This window comes from Gorilla gorilla, chromosome 6, assembly GCF_029281585.2.
Source record: "Gorilla gorilla gorilla isolate KB3781 chromosome 6, NHGRI_mGorGor1-v2.1_pri, whole genome shotgun sequence".
Classification (NCBI taxonomy): Eukaryota; Metazoa; Chordata; class Mammalia; order Primates; family Hominidae; genus Gorilla; species Gorilla gorilla.
In genome coordinates, this window is record NC_073230.2 from 128,080,998 (window position 1) to 128,100,882 (window position 19,885).

General features: G+C 33.7%; 1 protein-coding gene and 1 long non-coding RNA gene across 5 annotated transcripts in view; one reads left to right on the forward strand and one right to left on the reverse strand.

Annotated features, from left to right (window-relative positions):
• Positions 1 to 19,885, forward strand: part of LOC129534673 (putative uncharacterized protein encoded by LINC00575) — a 403,213-nt gene that overhangs the window by 260,015 nt on the left and 123,313 nt on the right. The gene's annotated exons all lie outside the window — the stretch shown is intronic.
• The window catches only part of LOC109027669 (uncharacterized), a 130,117-nt gene continuing 118,101 nt past the window's right edge, over positions 7,870 to 19,885 (reverse strand). For 2 of the 3 annotated variants that reach the window (XR_008681347.2, XR_008681345.2), the window contains one exon: positions 13,308 to 19,752. This is a non-coding gene — a long non-coding RNA (uncharacterized lncRNA). Of the gene's footprint in view, positions 8,880 to 13,307; positions 19,753 to 19,885 lie in introns of those variants that run through there. The other variant, XR_008681346.2, reaches the window with a different exon arrangement.

Below are 19,885 nucleotides of genomic sequence, written 5' to 3' on the forward strand. Positions count from 1 at the left end.
ATCAAAATACCACCATCATTCTTCACAGAACTAGAAAAGACAATCGTAAAATTAATACGGAACGAAAAAAATAGCCCACATAGCCAAAGCAAGACTAAGCAAAAAGAAGAAATATGAGGCATCACATTACCTGACTTCAAACTATACTATAAGGCCATGGTCACCAAAACAGCATGGTACTGGTATAAGAATAGGCAAATAGACCAATGGAACAGAATAGATAACCCAGAAATAAACCCAAATACTTGCAGACAACTGATGTTCGACTAAGCAAACAAAAATACTTTCAAGTTATTCCATTGTCTGTACAGAAATAGACATTTTGTTCTTATAGATCAATATTTTCTTCTTTGGATATAACAATTTATTGAATCTATCCTATATTGATAGATGTTTAAGTGTTTTCCCAGTGTGCTATTACTATAAAAGTGCAGCCACCTTGTTCATAAATCACTCCACATGTATTAGTATACATTAGGGATAATTTTACCAAAGTAGAATTTCTGAATATAAAATTATTGCATTCACAATTCTGATAGATATTACCAAATTGTCAACCATACGGAATTATATCAAACATTAGTAAAAAAGTGCTTATTTCTACACAGTCTGGCAAAGAGAATTTAACAAATGTTAAGTAATACCTTTTCCAGGGTTGTTCTCTACTTTGTGCCCCTCTTTCTCATGATGTGTTTTTCTTCTAATGTGTTTATGGTTGCTGATGTTAACATTAGATTTAGGATTTTTTCACTGAAGGCTTTAAGTGAAGCTTCTTTGTAATTTTATTTTGTTATATAATTTTAGACACATGTTAATATCAATGTTATATTTGCTTCATAAAATTGGACAATTAAATTATAAGTTAAGTTCTGACATTACTTAGATAACATTAGAATAACCTGCCCCTTAATGATTTGATTTGGGTACTGGGAAAACAGTTGGAGATTGTGCTTTTCTGGGATGCAACCCTTGGAATAATTTGTATATTATCTATTTGGAAGTCAAGTGATTAGATTACATATCTTTCCTGGTGCAAATTTTGGTAAATCATATTTTTCTGAGCATTATCCACTTCATGAAAGCTTAAAATATGTTAGCAAAGAACTGAGCAAATTTATTTTATTTTTTCTGTAGTTATTTATTTCCTCAACATTTTAAGCATTTGTAGTCTTTTTTTTTCAATAGTTATAACAGCTACTAATTTATCTGTTGTTTTTATAGGTTTGAAAGGTAAAATTTTTAGCAATCTTTATTAAATCTATTTTTAAATCTTTCTTACCTGTTAGTCTCTGCTTTTATCATATTAATTTGCTCCTTCTTTTATTTAGGATACTTTGTCTCCTGGTAACTTTGTGAGATGAATGCTTTAACTATTTATTGACTGAATATTTGTCATTAGCATAAGCATTTTAAACTACAAATTTTTCTGCAGGCATTGTTTCACCTGCATTATATCAGTTCCAAACTGTAATAAAATAAATTTATTTTAATAGACAATAATATAATTTTATTTAGTGAAAAGCTTTATCATTATTTTCTCTTTTTTATACTTTAAGTTCTAGGGTACATGTGCAGAATGTGCAGGTTTGTTAAAAAAATAGAATAAATAATTCAGTTTAAAGAGTGAAGTAGTTTGGTAGCCAGACCTAAGTATATTATTTGACATATCAACCTCGAAATTCTAGATGTTTCATCAACTAATATGTTGTCAGTTGGCAAGAATATTGAGATAGTGGTTGTTTTCACAACAATTTTTTTTTCTGAAATGAATAATGGTTCTATTTATTTCAGAATAAGTGACTCTCAGATATTTTTTCAGATATCTTTCTTTCAGATATGAAGTGACTATATGTATCAGAAGTGAAATTTGTTCTTTTGAAATTAATCAAGAACCAAGTATAATTCATAAAGCTGTCAGCTTTGAGGGAGTACCACAGCTGACGAAACTCTCCAGGAGGTCCTACCAGTTCTGCCACTTCGTGGTGGATCAGTGATGCATTGTGTCTGATCTGTGGTTAATCAGGGTGCTGAATTCAGGCTATTTAAGACCCTGGAACAGGCCTCCTGTGTTCTTGGAGAGGCCTTGATTGTGTTCTTGGAGAAAAGCTGTTACTTCCAGCAAGAACTTATTCTCTTTTTGAGGAACATTTTCTAGCTTTACTATTAGACCTTTATTGGTTAGAGTGCCTGACTATGGTGGTTTTAAAGCATGGCCGTAGGTTATTTGATATTCTTCTATTGAAAGGTGGTGTATATGTCCCTTCCACTTAAATCTGGGTGAGCTGTGACTGTGTTGACAAATAGAGATTAGTGGAAGTGATGGTATGTAATTTCCAAGACTAGGTAATAAAAGGTCATGCAGCTTCTCCTATGGGGCTGCAACACCTGCTCTTGGAGTTTTAGCCTACCACCTAATACATCCAGATTCACCCAGGGTCCATGCTTGAATAAGCCCAAATCACATGGAGAGACTACACAAAGCACTTTTGTTAAAGTCCCAGCTGCACCCCAGCCTTCAAGTCATCCCTGCCTAGGCACCAGACATGTGCGTGAAGAAGCCTCTGGATGATTCTAGCTTTGAGCTGTTTGTGTATTCTTTGCTATTCAAACATTTTCAGCCGAGACTGCAAGCATATGGAGAAAAAACAAAACAAAATGATTCAATATATCCAATATATCCAACATGAATGGTGTCCTTATAAGAAGAGACACCAGTGGTGCAAGTGTACAGAGGGATGGCCATGTGAAGAGGCAGCAAGAGGGCAGCCATCTGCAAGCCAAGGAGAGAGGCCTCAGAGGAATCCGCCCTGCCACTGCCTTGTTACTGGACTTTTAGCTTCCAGAACTGTGAGAAAATAAATTTCTGTTGTTTAAGCAAACAAATAAGCAAAAAACTATCTGAAAAAAAATTAAAAAGTTATCATTATTTTCTAGATAACCTAAAAGTTTTACTTGTATTTTATTTGTCTCAGGATATTTTAAAAATAGTTTTTGAGTTTCCAGGGGAGAGGATCCTTTTGCTTTCTGATATTATTGCTAATTATATATTGATATTGATACAGGCAGGGAAGTGCTGGTTAGAGAAAGGTGGGGCCCTTGGCCAGGGTTTTGTCCTCAGGCCTGTGCCCACGGACCTAGGTGAGGATAGGCACTCCTGTTTTCATGCCCGAATGTTGCATTTTCCAAGACCACCCTGGCCCAACACACCCCCCATTCTGTGGTGCCTATAAAAACCCTGAGACCCTAGCAGGCCGACACACAAATGGCTGGACGTCGAGAGGAACACAGTGGCAGAGGAACACACCAACAGACTCTGGCAGGCCATCGATGGCAGAATGACACAGATGACGTGGAATTTTGGCTGGAGCCCGTCAGAGGAGAGTCTCCAGGGCAAGATCACCTTCCTACTCCATCCCCCTGCTGGCTCCCCATCCATCTGCTGAGAGCTACCTCCACTCAGTAAAACCTTGCATTCATTCTTCAAGCCCATGTGTGATCTGTTTCTCTGGTACACCAACGCAAGAACCTAGAATGCAGAAAGCCTTCTGTCCTTGTGATAAGGCAGAGGGTCTAAGTCTAACTGAGCTAATTAACACAAGCTGCTGTTGGAAAGCTAAGCTAAAAGGGAGCATTGTAACACATGCCCACTGGGGGTTCAGGAGCTGTAAACACTCAACCCTAAATGCTGCCATGGGGTCAGTGCCCACACTCCCCACCATCCGCCCGTCATCATGTTCCCCAGTGGTTTGAGCACTGGGACACCAAAGAAGTGAGCCACACCCCCATCTCACACCCTGAAAAGGCAATAAAGGAACTTTTCCCATTTCAATATGTTCAGATGAGAAGATGCAGATTGTACCTGCTACTTTTTTTACATTATTGAATTTCCTTTGTGTTTAATATACATTCTGTGTTCTGTGAAATCATTTGCATTTTCTTTACCTATGTTGAATGTTATATGTGTATATAAATACACATAGGCATATTTTTATTTATATATTTATATACATACATTTATACATACATATATGACCTAGTTTAAATAATGTATTATGGTATTTATTTCTTCTACATCAGTAGCTTTTTCTTATTTATCTTATTTTATCTAAGACTCTTGTAGCATTAGGTGAGTAAAGATCTCCGACTTCTAGCACTTTCAATCCCCTTCTCTTTGTATCTTCTTTAAGTACTGTTTTATGAATGTGCTTCTATGTGTTTGGTGCATACATATTAATAATAATTAAATTTACTTTTGAATGATACTCTTTAGCATTGTAAATTGTTCTTTCTTACTTTTTTAAAGTTTTTTTTGACTGAAATTTACTTTCTTTGATTCTATGATCAGGTCTTTCTACCCGCCTTCCTTTCTTTCTTGCTATACATCTGTCCATCCTCTTATATTTAACTTCTGAATTTATCCGTTTTTTTTTTTTTTTGCATGTGGCATAGAGTAGGAGTTTGCTTGGTAATTCACTCTGAAATATTATGTTAATGGAGTGAATGACAGGTTTTTTTCCTTTATTTTGAATTATGTATTTTAAATAAGACCCTTAATGTATAATCTATTTGTTTCCCTTTTCTCTCTCTGTGTGTGTATGCATGTGTGTATGTGTGTGTGTGTGTGTGTCAAAGAGAGAGAGATTATGTTTCTTCTGATACTGCAAATGGTTTCCATGTTTTGTTCTAAGTGAATTCTTTTATAATCATGTTTATACTAATACCTTAGTCCTCTATTAATTTAGAAAATATTTAATAGATACCATTTATGTGTACTAATTAATGTAACATTATCCTGGCAAATGTCAATTGCTACTTACAAAAAAGGCTAAATTCTAATTTTAATGCAACCAAGCTAGATTTCTTATTTGAGTTTTCTAACATGTATATCTTTTTGGAAGTTCCAAATGAACTTAAATTCAATATGTCAAAAACTAACTTCATAATCCTCTGTCCTTCTTGCATTTTTCCGGTTCTCCTATTTCAACACTCTTCACCATTTCTACCTACGTTTGGAAGGCTTAGACCTTAGAGCTTGCCACTTTCTTCCCCCAATCTCCATTTTTAATTCATTATTTGAGTATCTCACAAAGGCATCTCCGCTACTCAATTTCTACCATTATTACTCTGAGACAATCAAAAACTATTATTAGTATAACCTTTGTAGAAATATTCAAACTGATTTGTTCACAAAAGCCCTGGTTTCATTCCAATATTTCCTTAGCACCTAAGGTATTAATATTTTTGAAGCACAAATATTCAATTTTGAAATCTCCTGAATGACTTCCTTTCTTAGCTAAAGACACATTTTAAAATTGGCCTGTAAGGCTTTACACAGGCTGATCTTACATACTTCTATTTGGCAGGTTTCCTTCACTTAAGGAATAAATTTTTTTAAAAGTTTTGTATACAGTGCTATCTTCTCTACTGTTAAGAGAAATTTATGTATTTTTTATTGCCTTTCTGTCTCCTTAAAGGTAAATCCTACACATTTATCAGATCTCATTTCAGTTGTCACTTTCTGAAGGAAGACTTCGTAGACTTCCCAGGTTAGATCAAACCATCTTATTCAAATCCTCATATTATCAAGTTCCTTTAATTGTATGACATATTATAGTTGCTATTTTTGGCATGAATAATTACTATATTAATGCCTGTCTTCTTGACAATACATGTTTTCTGACTCCTTCTAGTCCTAGGCCACAGCACCATAAGTTATTATGTAAATGTACTTAGAATGAAGAAATGTGACAATTCTCAAATGAATTTGATTATGAAACTGATTTGAGGAGGAATATCTTGAAGGACTAGTAATCTTACATATTGAGAATAGCGTAAGAAATAAAAAAGCTAGAATGAAACTTTGTATGAGGTTTATTCGTTTGTTGTCTAGATGACATACCTCATTCTTAGCAATGTTAAGTGACTCAGCCAAAGCTAGGAAAAAAAAGGGCTGAGATTAGAATAAGTTCTCCATCTAGACTCTGAGTCTTATCTATTTAGTTTGTATGGTATTGTGTAACTTTAAAATCTACCATTCATTTGTACTTTTTGCATGTTAAACTTTTCATATATAATGGAACTCTCTTTCTGTTTGTTTTATAAATTGAATGGAAATAGGTGAGCTCTACCTGGTCAAATTCTTTTTTAAAAATTCAAAAGGAACAGCTGAGGACATAAATGTATTACCAAAATTTGCATTATATGAAAAAAGCTTCATTTAAATGCACATCCATATAGAAATGCAAATGATCCTTGCAGAAATACAAGGAGCACATTTTTTCTCTCTCTGAAGCCTGACTTCTATCCTAAATATCACCACTGCTTCATTCAAAGGGTAAAACAACACATTTTCTTGATTCATTTTTTTCATTTCACCATGATGGATGAGTCCTGGTCTGTGGAACACGTCAAGATGTCTTCAGAATTGAAGTCGGAAAACATAAAATGGATTCTTACATAGCCCAGGTGACATAATGTTTTGTAGCATATGAGGGCACTCAGGATGGAGGAAGTTTTCTTATTCTACAGCTAGATAAATTTAAAATTCTTAAAACCAAGTACGTTTAATGAAATAGGGAGATTACCTTTTGCATTCTGAAATGGTGTTCACTGGCCTATGTTGAAATCTCTCTTTTGATCAAGTAATGGGCAAAGATCTTTAGATAAGTGTACCCACTTGGCTGTGCTGACCTGTTTTAAGTTATGGAACCCAACAAGAGAATCATTTTTGTAAATATCATTTGACTTGTGCAAAGTCCATTATGGATTTGGGAGCAGACAGGGTATCTGTAATATCCAAGGATACTAATCCTGAGTCTACATCCACTTTCAAAACCCTGCAATTTTTTCAAGAGGGGAAGAATAATCAGGTGAAAGAAATATTTTTCATCTATAATTAGATAAATATGTTAAAAATCACTTTTCCTGAGTTTTTGCTAATGATATTTTGATCTTTATGTGAATATGGAAATTGCCTCTAGTTTATGTATGCCAGCAGGTAAATACCTTCTCTACTATGTAGGATATAGGCAGGTGGAGGATATATGATCCATATTAATGAAGAATTTTCAGATTATAAAAATTGCTTTAAAGCCAGGCTTTGAAAGCATGTGTTACACAATTTTAGAAAGACTACTAATATTGTCATTGGCATGAAAAAATGGGGTAGTATTCTCTGTCCTTATGGGATTGAAAACAAGAATGGTGAAATATGCCAATTAACTTATTTATAAAAATGTAATCTATGTTACATGGCTAAAATTCTTTCATGTGGATTCTGTAATTGCCTGAAAGAAGAAGATAACTTTGTGTTTCCTGCTGTCTGGGGTCATTTTGATTTCCCTCAAAAAGTCTGTATAAAATTTTCTTAAGTATATACTTGCCTTAAACTAGATTTCAAAGTATACCTCTGTTAGTAAAGATGGTTTAAGCAGTACTTCTTACCTTTAATTTTCAGTGAGTCCAAACATTTTTGTGTGATTTGGTAATTTACAATAGATTTATGTAATCATGCTTTATTTAAATTAGTGTTACTTACGTATGAATTGCAATGAAATTCTTCTTAACGGTAGAAATTGTCCAAAAAGAGAAAAAAGAACACATTTTTGTTTGTTTTTGCTCAGCTGAAGTGGTACATATAATAGACCATATAAAGAACCACATCTTACTTATATATGCTTATTCAGCAAACTTTGTTTGGTACTCTAGAAAATCCTTTCAATGCTTTCATTTATATGATTCAAAATTCCCCTATTGTTTTATGGCTATCTGCTTTAATTTGCTAATATTTACATCATAGTTGTCTAATTTATTCAACATGTCTCTGTTTCAAATATAATTTGGTTTTTAAGAAACGTGAAATTAACCAGAATAATGAAATGGATATGTGCATAATTTCTAGGAATATGGCACATGCTTGTCAGTCCTTTCCCTTTTAGTTTTCAAAAATGGCAGTAGAATAAATGCCTCAAATGTTACTACATGCATTTGTCAATGGGAACATTCAAAATGATGCCCTCCTTGAACAGATTTAACAGACCTTTGCTTTGCAAACAGAATGTCAATAATTTTAGAGTTTATGACCTCCACCTTAGACATCTGCACAGATGAATATCTATAAAACATTATCTTTATAGAGTTGGGAATTACCAAATGGGGCCATTGGAAAGGACATCCATTTCATTTCAAATCTTTGCATAATTGTTATTTACATGCAACAGCTGAGACTGCAGAACAAAAATGAGTTAATCAGATGTCACTTTATGGTACATGTTAGAGAAAGTGCACCTGCCTTGCCATAGGCACCACTTCCTTGGGGAAAATAGCAATTTTGCATAGCTAACATAAAAGATTCATAGCGTTCTCTGCAAAAAGTGTTGTTGTAGGAGGTGGTGATTCTAGCATTCAGAACATCTTAGATTTGGTCATAGCTCTGACAGGTATTATCTTCTGCACTTTTTTCTCTTCCATGAATATCATTTTATAATGGTTAAAGCAGAAATAATGTTATATCGATTGCTTTCCTGTTAGGCATTTGTGATCATATTACTGGAAGCAAAGTCAGGGTGAGTCACATTTTTTATTGGCCATCTGAAGTAAAATATTCAACCAAAAATGGTGATTGGTTTAATTTATAATACAATAAGATAAATCCTAAATAAACTATATGTTTCTGAAATCTAGGTTGCAAAGGGTAAGGTCATATAAAGAAACATATATTAAATATATATTATAGGCATGTTTTAGAGAGCCAACAGGCTGTTTGAGTTATAAGCGTGGACTCAGGATCCAAACTGCCTGAATCAGAATCCTGCTGTGTCACTTAGTAGCTTTGTGATCTTGGGGAGGTCGTTAAACACTTTATGTCTCAGTTTCTTCATCTGTAAAACAAGGATAACAATGTCATCTACATTATAGAGTTATGAAAGTTTATTGGATGAATATCAAACTGTCTGACATATGGTAAGTTCTCAACTATTATTAGCATTAGTGTTATTACTATTTAGCTGCTCATTTATTAATGTGTAAGACACTTTACTCAGCAGTTTGGTGTGGTCCATCTCAATCTTCTTTGAGATTACAGCTGGTCTATTTAAAAATAGTCTATAGTGTGAAAATTTTGAACAAGGAAAGAAACCTATGGTAATATAATCTAAGAAAATGAGGTTCTTACTTCCTAATCATTTCATTATTTCACTTCCTAATTATTTCATTCACTTAAATATGTTTGAAAGGTTATAGCGCAGTACACTATAGTCAAATAAACTCATTTTCTTATTTCAATTTCACTAGTGTAATCTCTTAGTTAAATTTTTAAACTTTCCTCTGAATTTTCACATTTGTTTATTAGATCTATTGTGGGGATTTAATAAGACATCTTATTTCTCTTGAAAACGTTCTTAGAATTTTTGTAAACTATGCACGTGACAAAGGTCTAATGTCCAGCATCTATACGGAACTTAAACAAATTTACAAGAAAGATAAACCACCCCGTTAAAAAGTGAGCAAAGGACATGAATGGACACTTTTGAAAAGAAGACATACATGCTGCCAACAAATATATGGAAAAAAGTTCAACATCAATGATTATTAGAGACATGCAATTCAAAACCACAAAGAGATACCATCTCACACCAGTCGGAAAGGCTATTATTAAAAAGTCAAAAAATAACAGTTGCTGGTAAAGTTGCAGAGAAAAAAGTACAATTATGCACTGTTGGTGGGTGTGTAAATTAGTTCAATCGTTGTGGAAAACAGTGTGGTGATTCCTCAAAGACCTAAAAACAGAACTACCATTCAACCCAGAAATCCCATTATTTGGTATATACCAAAAATAATATGAGTCATTCTGTCATAAAGACACATGAACGCATGTGTTCACTGCAGTAGTATTGACAGGAGCAAAGAGATGGAATCAACCTAAATGCCCATCAGTGGTAGACTGGATAAAGAAAATGTAGTACATATACAGCATGAAATTCTATGCAGCTATATAAAAAAAAAGGCTGCATCCTTTGGAGAAACATGGATGGAGCTGGAGGCTGTTATCCTTAGCAAACTAATGGAGGAACAGAATACCAAATACCACATGTTCTCACTTATAAATAAATGGGAGCCAAATGATGAAAACATAGAGGGAACAAAAAATACTAGGACCCAATTGAGGGTGGAAGTTGGGAGGAGAGAGAGGATCAAGAAAAAAATAACTAGTAGGTACTAGGCTTAATACCTGAGTGATAAAATAATCTGTAAAACAACCCCCATGACATGAGTTTGCCTGTAAAACAAACCTGCACTTGTACCCACGAACTTAAAAGTTAAAAAAAAGAGAAAATGTCCTTAGAATATAAGATTTACTTTATAAACAAACAACAAAAATATCCATAACTAGGAGAAAAAGAGGAAGAAGGAAGAAGAGGAGGAGGAGAAAAAGAAGAATAATACTTAAAATTTAATGTGAAAATTGTTTAGGGGTCAAAAGTTTATTTTCTTGAAGATTTTAAACATTGAATCATAAATGTCCCTGGCATATAGTGGTTACTCAATATTGGCTGATTGATTAAAGAACTGAATAGATAAGAGAGATATCTGTGATATTAGAGAATAAAAGTATAACATAATATAACTCTATGTAGATGAGGTTTTTCTGAATGTACCCTTATTCTCCAATGGCTTTCTGGCCACACATTAGAAAATTAGTTAAATAGAATATTGAAAAATGACCTATTCCTAATTAGCAATATTTTGAGAGTTTGTTTTGACTCAACAAATACAATATTTTATCTTATTAGAAATACTAGCTTGCTTCCAGATAAAATGTGTGAATTGTTGAGTATTGTTACAATTCAAGTATGCATGTTCATTAATACTACTATAAGTAGCTCTATGCAATAAAAGTTGAGTTCATAATTCTGCCCAGTGAGGAAGAGGCAATTACTTAGATAAGACTGCATCACAGTGCAGGGAATGGCAGCAACTGCTTCTCTTTGGAGTGAAAGATTTTACAGTAATAAAACAAATTTGATGGGCCAGTTCACTCTTTTTCAATCATGCTGTTAAAGTTTACTATTGAAATACTTGCTGTCTTGGGAATTACCATCACTTCAGTTTATTTGCAGCCTCTGTCCTAAAAAAAAAAACAGCAGGACTATTTTTTTTTCTCCCAGAAAGATGAAATTGCAACAGCACAGTGAATCTCACATAACAAAAGCACTTGTACTTTAAAAAATGTCTTAAGACTTCCTACTACAAATAACAGATTTAAAGCAGATTTAAGACGTGACTAACTTTATTTAATCCATCATAAGGGATCCTAAATGTAAAGAATGAGACTTTGTAAGAAACAAACTGCAAATTAATCTCTAGCATCACAGAAATATTCCCCATTCACTGCCTTTTATGACTTTCAATTCATTGATAATCAAAAACATCAGTTATTCTCTAATTGTATGGAAAATCACTGGTTGTCTATAAAAAGAACAGAACTTTCCAATAATAGCTTTAAACTTTCAAATCATCATTCTTTTCCAAAATTCATAAACAAGAAAGAGTCACTAGCTGTTACTGACATCTTTTAATAAACATGGAACTTGAAAAAAATAATTCACAGAGGGATTCTTTCCTTTATGTTCCTATCTCCTTTGTTCTCTTTCCCATGAATTCCCCTCTTGTTATTAAATTCCTAACTTCATAACTAAAATGTATAGTTGAAATTGACTTGAACCTAATAGAAAATTGAGCAAAATACTTGGCAGGCACTTTAAAATTAGGATTCTAAATGGTTAATTTGTGTGTGAAAAGATACTCAATTTGTGTTTTTACTATTCATCTTTAATAATTGTATCAACAATATATACATTATTATTTCTAAGTGAGATATTATTCACATAAAGATAACTGTGTTCCCTTCTCCCAGTGCTCACCCTGGGGTGTTACGATGAAAGCCAGATGAAAACATTTTCTACATGAGTGACCAGAATTTCCATGAGAGAGGGATGGAACAAAAGGGGTTGCCTCTGCTTATATATAGGAAAAAATGGCTGTTGACCTTCCTCTTCTTAAAAAGAGACAAAATTTTCACCCCTTGGAGACAGAATGGGAAGGATTCCAGGATTTCACTCTAAACTCTTAGAATGTACATGCATCTCTCTGAGGGCCAGGTAAACTCTGATGTGTATATAGATTTTAGGATATAAAGTTATCTATCTGTACCATAGTAACACAGATAAAACATTGAACTAGACAGTCAGGGCTGCTGATATATCTTGTGTTATGGAGTGAATTTTGTCTTTTTGCCCCATCCTACCACCAAATTTCTATGTTGAAATCCTAACCCCCAGGACCTCAGGATGTGGCCATATTTGGAGACAGGATCTTTAAAGAAGTAATTAAATTAAAATGACATCATTAAGGTGACCCAAATTCAACATGACAATCTTTATAAAAAGAGAATATTTGGACCCTGAGATATACAGAGGAAAAATGATGTGAAGATAGGGAGAACATGGTCATTGTGTTAGGCTGTTTTTACATTGCTGTAAAGGAACTATCTGAGACTAGGTAATTCATAAAGAAAAGATATTTAATTGGATCACAGTTCTGCAGGCTGTCAAGCATGGCACAAACAAATGCTGCTGTTGAGGACCTTAGTACGCTTCTACTCAGGGTATAAGACTAAGGTGTAGCCAGCACATCACATGGTGAGAGCAGGAGTGAGACACAGAGGTGGGAGGTGTCACGCTCTTTCAAACAACCAGTTCTGCTGAACTCAGATGGGTTACTCACTCATTATCTTGAGGAGGGCACCAAGCCACTCATGAGGGATCTGCCCCCCATGATCAAATTTCTCCCTCTAGGCCCCACCTCCAATATTGGGGATCAAATTTCAAAATGACATTTGAAGGGCACAAATACACCAACTATTTGAGTCATCTCTAAGCCAAGAGACAGGCCCGGAATAGCTCTTTCCCTCATGACTATTAGAAGGAACCAAACTCCTGACAACTTGGACTTCTGACCTCCAAAACTGAGAGAAAATAATTGTTTGTTTGTTTAAGACCCAGTCTGTGATAATTTGTAATGGCAGCCTACTCAACTAATACCAAGGATAATACAGTCACAGTTTTAATAAGTTCTATGAAGAAAGTGGACAGAATGCCAATGAATAAATAACCTAGGTTAAGTTAACCGGACCTGGATAGAACGGCTAAAAGTTCCTAAAGAATTGACACTTCATCCAAGACGTGATAAAGGTGATGTGACAGAGAGCCCAGAGAAGAGCTCTCTGGGCAAAGTTAACATTAGCTTGGGACAATGAAGAGCCTGGCTCTAGAGAAGGTCAGTGCTGCAGGATCGGGGTGGTGGTGAGGGCAGGGGAAGCTCTCCATGTAACACAAAGTGCAGTGAGGAGTGAGAACCACAGTGTAGAATGAAAGGAGGAGAAGCGGAGGCACTGGGTCTTGGTGACAACCATTATAAAAAGTTTGGTTGAGAAAGATGAGTTGTAAGAGAAGAGAGAGAGCTTAAGTCATGCCAGCATGTAAGTACATCTGTTTCTGTTGATACAAATATGTACCAATTAAACACACTTCTAAGTAACTAGGGAGACACAGAATAAATCCCAAGGAAATTAGACATGCTATAATAAGAGATGAAAATAAAAATACAGCATACAAAAAGTATAGGATGTAGCTAAAACAGTGCTATATGAGAACTTTATAATACCTTATAACACTAGAAAAAGAATTAAACCTAAAGCAAGCACTAGGAAGAAAATAATGAAGATTACAGCAGAAATAAAGGACACTAGTCATAAAGAAAATCAACAAAACCAAAGCTGATGTTTTGATCTACAAAGCTGACAAATTTTAAGTTACTTGGCCTGGAAAACAGAGTGAAGCCATCAAATTACAAAAAATCTAGAATGAAAAAAGAGAAAATTAACACTAACTATACACAAATATAAAGAATTACAAGGCAGAACCTTCACAATTCAATCCCAACTAATTATTTAAATGATAAAATATATAAATATTGGCCAGGCATAGTGGCTCATGCCTGTAATCCCAGCACTTTGGGAGGCTGAGGCAGGTGGATCACCTGAGGTCAGGAGTTTGAGACCCATCTGACCAACACGGTGAAACCCCATCCCTACTAAAAAAAATACAAAAACAAGCCAGGCATGGTGGTAGGCACCTGTAATCCCAACTACTCGGGAGGCTGATGCAGGTAGAATTGTTTGAACCTGGGAGGCAGAGGTTGCAGTGAGCTGAGATCACGCCACTGCACTCCAGCCTGGGCAACAGAGCCAGACCCATCTCAAAAAAAAAATAAACAAAAAAAGGATAAATATTTTGAAAACTCACAGACTACAAAGCTGACTTCAGTAAAAATTTTTAAAAATCTGAATAAAGATCTATGAATTAGTTTTCTGTAACTACTATAGCAAAATACTAGAGAATAGATTTTAAGTGTTCTGACCAAACACACACATACACACACACACAAAGTATGTGATGTAAGTAGATATGTTAATTAGCTTGATTTAGCCATTCCACAGTGTGTATATATTTGTGATATATATATGTGTGTGTATATATATATTTCAAAACATGTTACACTATAAATATGTACACTTTATTACTATGAAAATGGTGAAAAGAAAAAATAAAAATAAAGTATCATAAACGCGGTGGCTTAAAACAACAGAAATTCATGTTCTTGGAGTTCTGGATGCCACTAATCCAAAATCAGTATCGCTGAGCGAAAACAAAGGTGTTAGCAGGGCTTCATATTCTCTAAAGGCTTTAGATGAGAATCATTCCTTGTCTCCTCCAGGTGCTTGTGGATGTCAGCTTTCCTTGGCTTGTGGCTCATTATGCTGATCTTTCTAGGCCAACATCTTTAAATCACTTGGTTCTATTTTCTTACAGCCTCCTCTTGTGTGAGTATGCAGTCCCCTCTTTATCTGTGTCAAATCTCTCTTACCCCTTATCTTAGTAGGACACTTGTGCTCTCAATTAGGGCCCATCTGAATAACCAGGATAATCTACTCATCTCAAGATCTTTCATTTAATCACATCTGCAAAGACATCACCATATAATTTGCCTAAACTGTGTTCAAGTGGATTCCCCTGTATTCCACATCATAAAGTATACCTATATCAAGTATTACATTAAATTAAAAATTTAAAATCATGGAAGAAAAGCCTAGGTGCCAGTGAAGCTGATGAATTTTACAAAGTGATTAAAGAAGAATTAACACCAGTCCTTCAAAACACTTAAAAAAAATTAGAAATTCACTTTCCAAATCATTCCTTGAGGCCAGAAATACCCTGATACAACCAAAGATATCACATAAAATAACAAATTATATTTTCTCAACACTAACATGATAACCCTCAACAAAATATTTAAAAACTGAATTTAGGAACATATACAGAATTATAAAACATGATTTATTGAGATCAGTGTAAGACATCATATTAATACAATAAAGGATAAAAAAATTGTTGTCTCAATAGAAACAGAAAATACACTTGACAAAATCCAATGCACATTCATGATAAAATCACACAATAACCTATGATTAGAAGAGAACTCTCTGAATCTGATAAAGCATTGGATTATATACTCATACTTATTTATATAATACTTAATGAAAGACTAAATGTTTTTCCCCTATGATAACAAACAGAACAACAATGTCTGCTCTCACCACTTCCATTCAACATGGTACTGGAAGTTCTAGCCAGGATAAGTAGACAAGGATAAGAAATAAAAGCCATTTAGATTTGAAGACAAGAAAAGCTCTCTCTACTGGCAGGTGAAATAATCTTATATACAGAAAATCCTGAGGAATCCATACATACACATACATGCAAAACTATTTGAACTAATATACAAGTTTATCAACTTTGCAGAATACCAGATTAACATACAAATGTATTTCATTTCTATACAATGTCAAAATCAAAAAATAAATTTCAAAAACAATTCCATTTACAATAGCATGAAAATAAAGAAAACAATACATTAAAAAAAGTTTAAGATTTGTACATTAACAATTACACACATGGTTGACAGAAATTACAGAAGGCCTAAAGAATTGAAAACTGACATCCCACACTAATGAATTGGAAGGCAAAACTTAAAATATCAATAATCTATAATGATCTACTAAATCAATACAATTGCTCTCAAACCTCAGCTACTTTTTTCTATAAAATCACAACTGACTGTTCAATTTATATGAAAATGCAAAGAAACGAGATTAGCCAATACAACTTGAAAAGAACAACAAAGTTTGGGCTCACTCTTCCAGATTTCTATTATTTACTACAAAGTTTCAGTAGTCAGTACAATATGGTATTGCATATGGATAAACTTGTAGATAAACTGGATGTAATAAAAGTTGAAAATAAATTCCTTTTTATGGTCAACTGATTTTAGAGAAGGTTACCAAGATAATTAAATAGGGAAACAATATTTATAACAAATCTTACTGAGACAAAAGTATATTAACATGCAAAACAATGATAGTTGAGCCCTACCTGACAACATATACAAAAATCAAATCAAGATGATTATAGACCTAAATATTAAAGCTAAAATTATAAAATTCTTATAAGAAAATATGGGAGCAAGAGTTCTGTAAATAATGTTTCCTGGATATGAAGCAAGATAAGAAAGCAAAATGAGAAAGAGTGCATTGATTTGACTTCATCGAATTAAAAACTTTTGCACTTCAAAGGACATCATTCAGATAGGGAAACTCAACACATATAATCATAGCAACATTTGAAATTTATATACCTGATAAGAGACTTGTACCTAGAAAATATAAATACCACTTATAACTCACTAGTAAAAATGTGAATAACTTAGTTAAAAGGTGAAAATTATTTTAATGAACAATTCTCTAAAGAAAATATACATTGGTCAATAAGCATATGAGAAGATGCTCAACACTATTAGTCATTAGACAAATTCAAATCAAATCCTTGATGCGATATTACTTTGTACCCAGTAGGAGGGCTCACATAAAAAAATAGAAACACAATTACAAGTGTTGCCAAGAATTTGGAGAAATCAGAATTATTCTAAAATATTGGTGGATTTGTAAAATGGTGCAGACCCTTTGAAAAACACTTTGAAAGTTTCAAAAAATGATATATATAGCACATACTCAATATAATTAAAAACATATGTCCACATTAAAACATGTCATTTTTCTAGCATCATTCTTCATATTAGCAAAAATTCAGATATGACCCAAAAGTTGAACAACTGGCTAACACATAAACTATAACACATAAATTATGACTATGTAGCATAGTCATAATATGGAATAGTATTTGGCAATAAAGAGGAATGAAGTATAGATACATGTGGTAGCATAAATGAAGCTTAAAAACATTATAACAAATTTTAAAAAGCCAGATACCTTTAAAAGGCTACATATTAAATAAATCAATTTGTGTAAAATCTGCAGAATAGGCAAATGCACAGAGACAGCAGGTAGATTTGTGTATCCCAGGGGCTTGGGAAGAAGAGAAGAGTGAGTTGTTTCCTTTTTAGAGTGATAAACTGTTCTAAAATTAGATAGTCATGATAATTGTACAACTGTATGAATATACTAAAAACTACTGAATTGTACAAATTTGAAAGTAAATTTTATGGTTTGTGTATTATATCACAATAAATCCATTACTTAAAAAATAGTTGATTTGTGTGCTGGGTATGATCTTGAGAACTTGGTATTTATAAATAAGTTTATTTAGGAAATGACTTTATTAGCTACTTTTCACACTGCTATGAAGGATACTACCTGAGACTGGGTAATTATAAAGGAAAGCGGTTTATTTGACTCCCAGTTCCATAGGCTTAACAGGAAACATGGCTAGGAAAGCCTCAGGAAACTTACCATCATAGGAGAGGGAAAGCAGGCACCTTCTTCACAAGGTGGCAAGGAAGAAAATTAATGCAAACACGGGAAAAATTGCCACTTTTAAAACCATCAGATCTTGTGAGACTCATTCACTATCACCAGAACAGCTTAGGTAAAACCGCCCCCGTGATCCAATCACCTCCCGTCTGGTCCCTCCCTCTACACCTGGGAATTATGAGGATTACAATTTAAGATGTGGGGACACAGAGCGAAACCATATCAATGACAGTCATCTGTATGACTATATATCCTCGTGTTAATGGATTAATGACTAGGTGTGAGATTTGTGATGATCTTTATGAATTTTTAATGCTTATTTGATTCACACCCATTGTATGTTTTCAAATGTCTTTATAACTTTATATAATCAAATTTTTAAAATTTGACATTTGTAACAAAAATGAAGTTAAGAAAATATCAACAAGTTATAGGCGAGCTAAAATGTGATTAGAAAACTAGTTAACATAAAAAGTAACATGATATAGTAAAACTGAAAAGCAATGCTACAACAGAATGGCTGTTTTCTTTGCCAAGAAATTTTAGCCGTCTTAGTTTGCATCTTTGAAACTAATGTTAAATGTCTCAACCCATATTTCTAATTGGGGAAGATTAGCAAACTAATAAATGCAGTGGCAGATATTTATCATAAAATCACCAAGCAGTAGTTAAATCTTCTTCCTTCTGGGATCATTAACTACAGCTTAATTAGTTCTGCTTTAAAATCAGCTTGTACTTTTAACTCAACTACATAATAAAGTATACAAAAGTCATATAAATATAGTGAAATTAATTTTCTACAATGAAAGTGCAATAATTTAATAATCAGAAAATATTACTTCACATTATTACAGACATGATTTTCTATAATCTGAGAGAAAATTTAAAGATAATTTATATTCATTGAAAGCACTGAAAGGAAATAGGACAAGATAGTCTTAAGGGAAATACTTTTATGAATTTAGAAGAGCATATAAATTATAAGCACACAGGACAGTTACATTTTGTAAAATGGCATTGCCTATGAAACTATTATTTAACTGGAGTAGAATTCTTATATCATGTGGCCAGGGTATCAACATCAATTTTGCGTACCTGGGTATGTTCCAAGCGGGACTGCTGGATCATATGGTAGTTCTATTTTAAGTTTTTTTTGAGGTACTTCCATACTGCTTTCCATAAGGTTTGTACCAATTTATATTTCCACCAACAGTGCACGAAGTCTCCCTTTTCTCCACATTCTTGCCAACACTTTTTATCTCTTCTCTTTTTGATAATGGTCACAACCATGGTTATAATCCTACAGTAGTCCTTATAAGTTCTGAAATATGTTATTTTCTCTTTAGCGAAGTAGAATTTCTGAATACTCTGATTGGCTTATTGGAATAAGTAGGAAGGTTTTTTTAACCTCCTAAATTAAGTGGCTTCAGATTTTGCCTTGAAGGGAAAACTAGCAGTGTGTCTCACTCAGTTCACTGCTTTTTACTAGTTATGTTGGTGCAAAAGTAACTGCGGTTTTTGCCATTGCTTTTAGTGGCAAAAACCGCAATAACTTTTGCAACAACCTAATATCTTGTCTTTGAAGTCTCTAATTTTTTCTGTCTAATCCCTTGAGACCACCAGAAGTTCTGCTTGTTTTTTCTGTATTCTTCAACAGCATCTCTGTGAACTAGCAAATTCTGAATTCAAACCTACTTACCCTGTGCCCAGAATGTTGATTGTTGACTGACAGCTAACATCTCTGTATTTTCCTCTCTCTCAAATGTTGTATCTCCTAGTACAATTTGTTTAGCATCTCCCTGGCATGACTTAAAGAAACAAAAACAGAAATAAAAAGCAATAACGAAAAAATCCAACTGAGAAACATAACAGTTTTTCTTATATGTCTTGGATTTTGCCCAGATATATAGTTGTTTTCTTCACTATTAATACCAATGGACT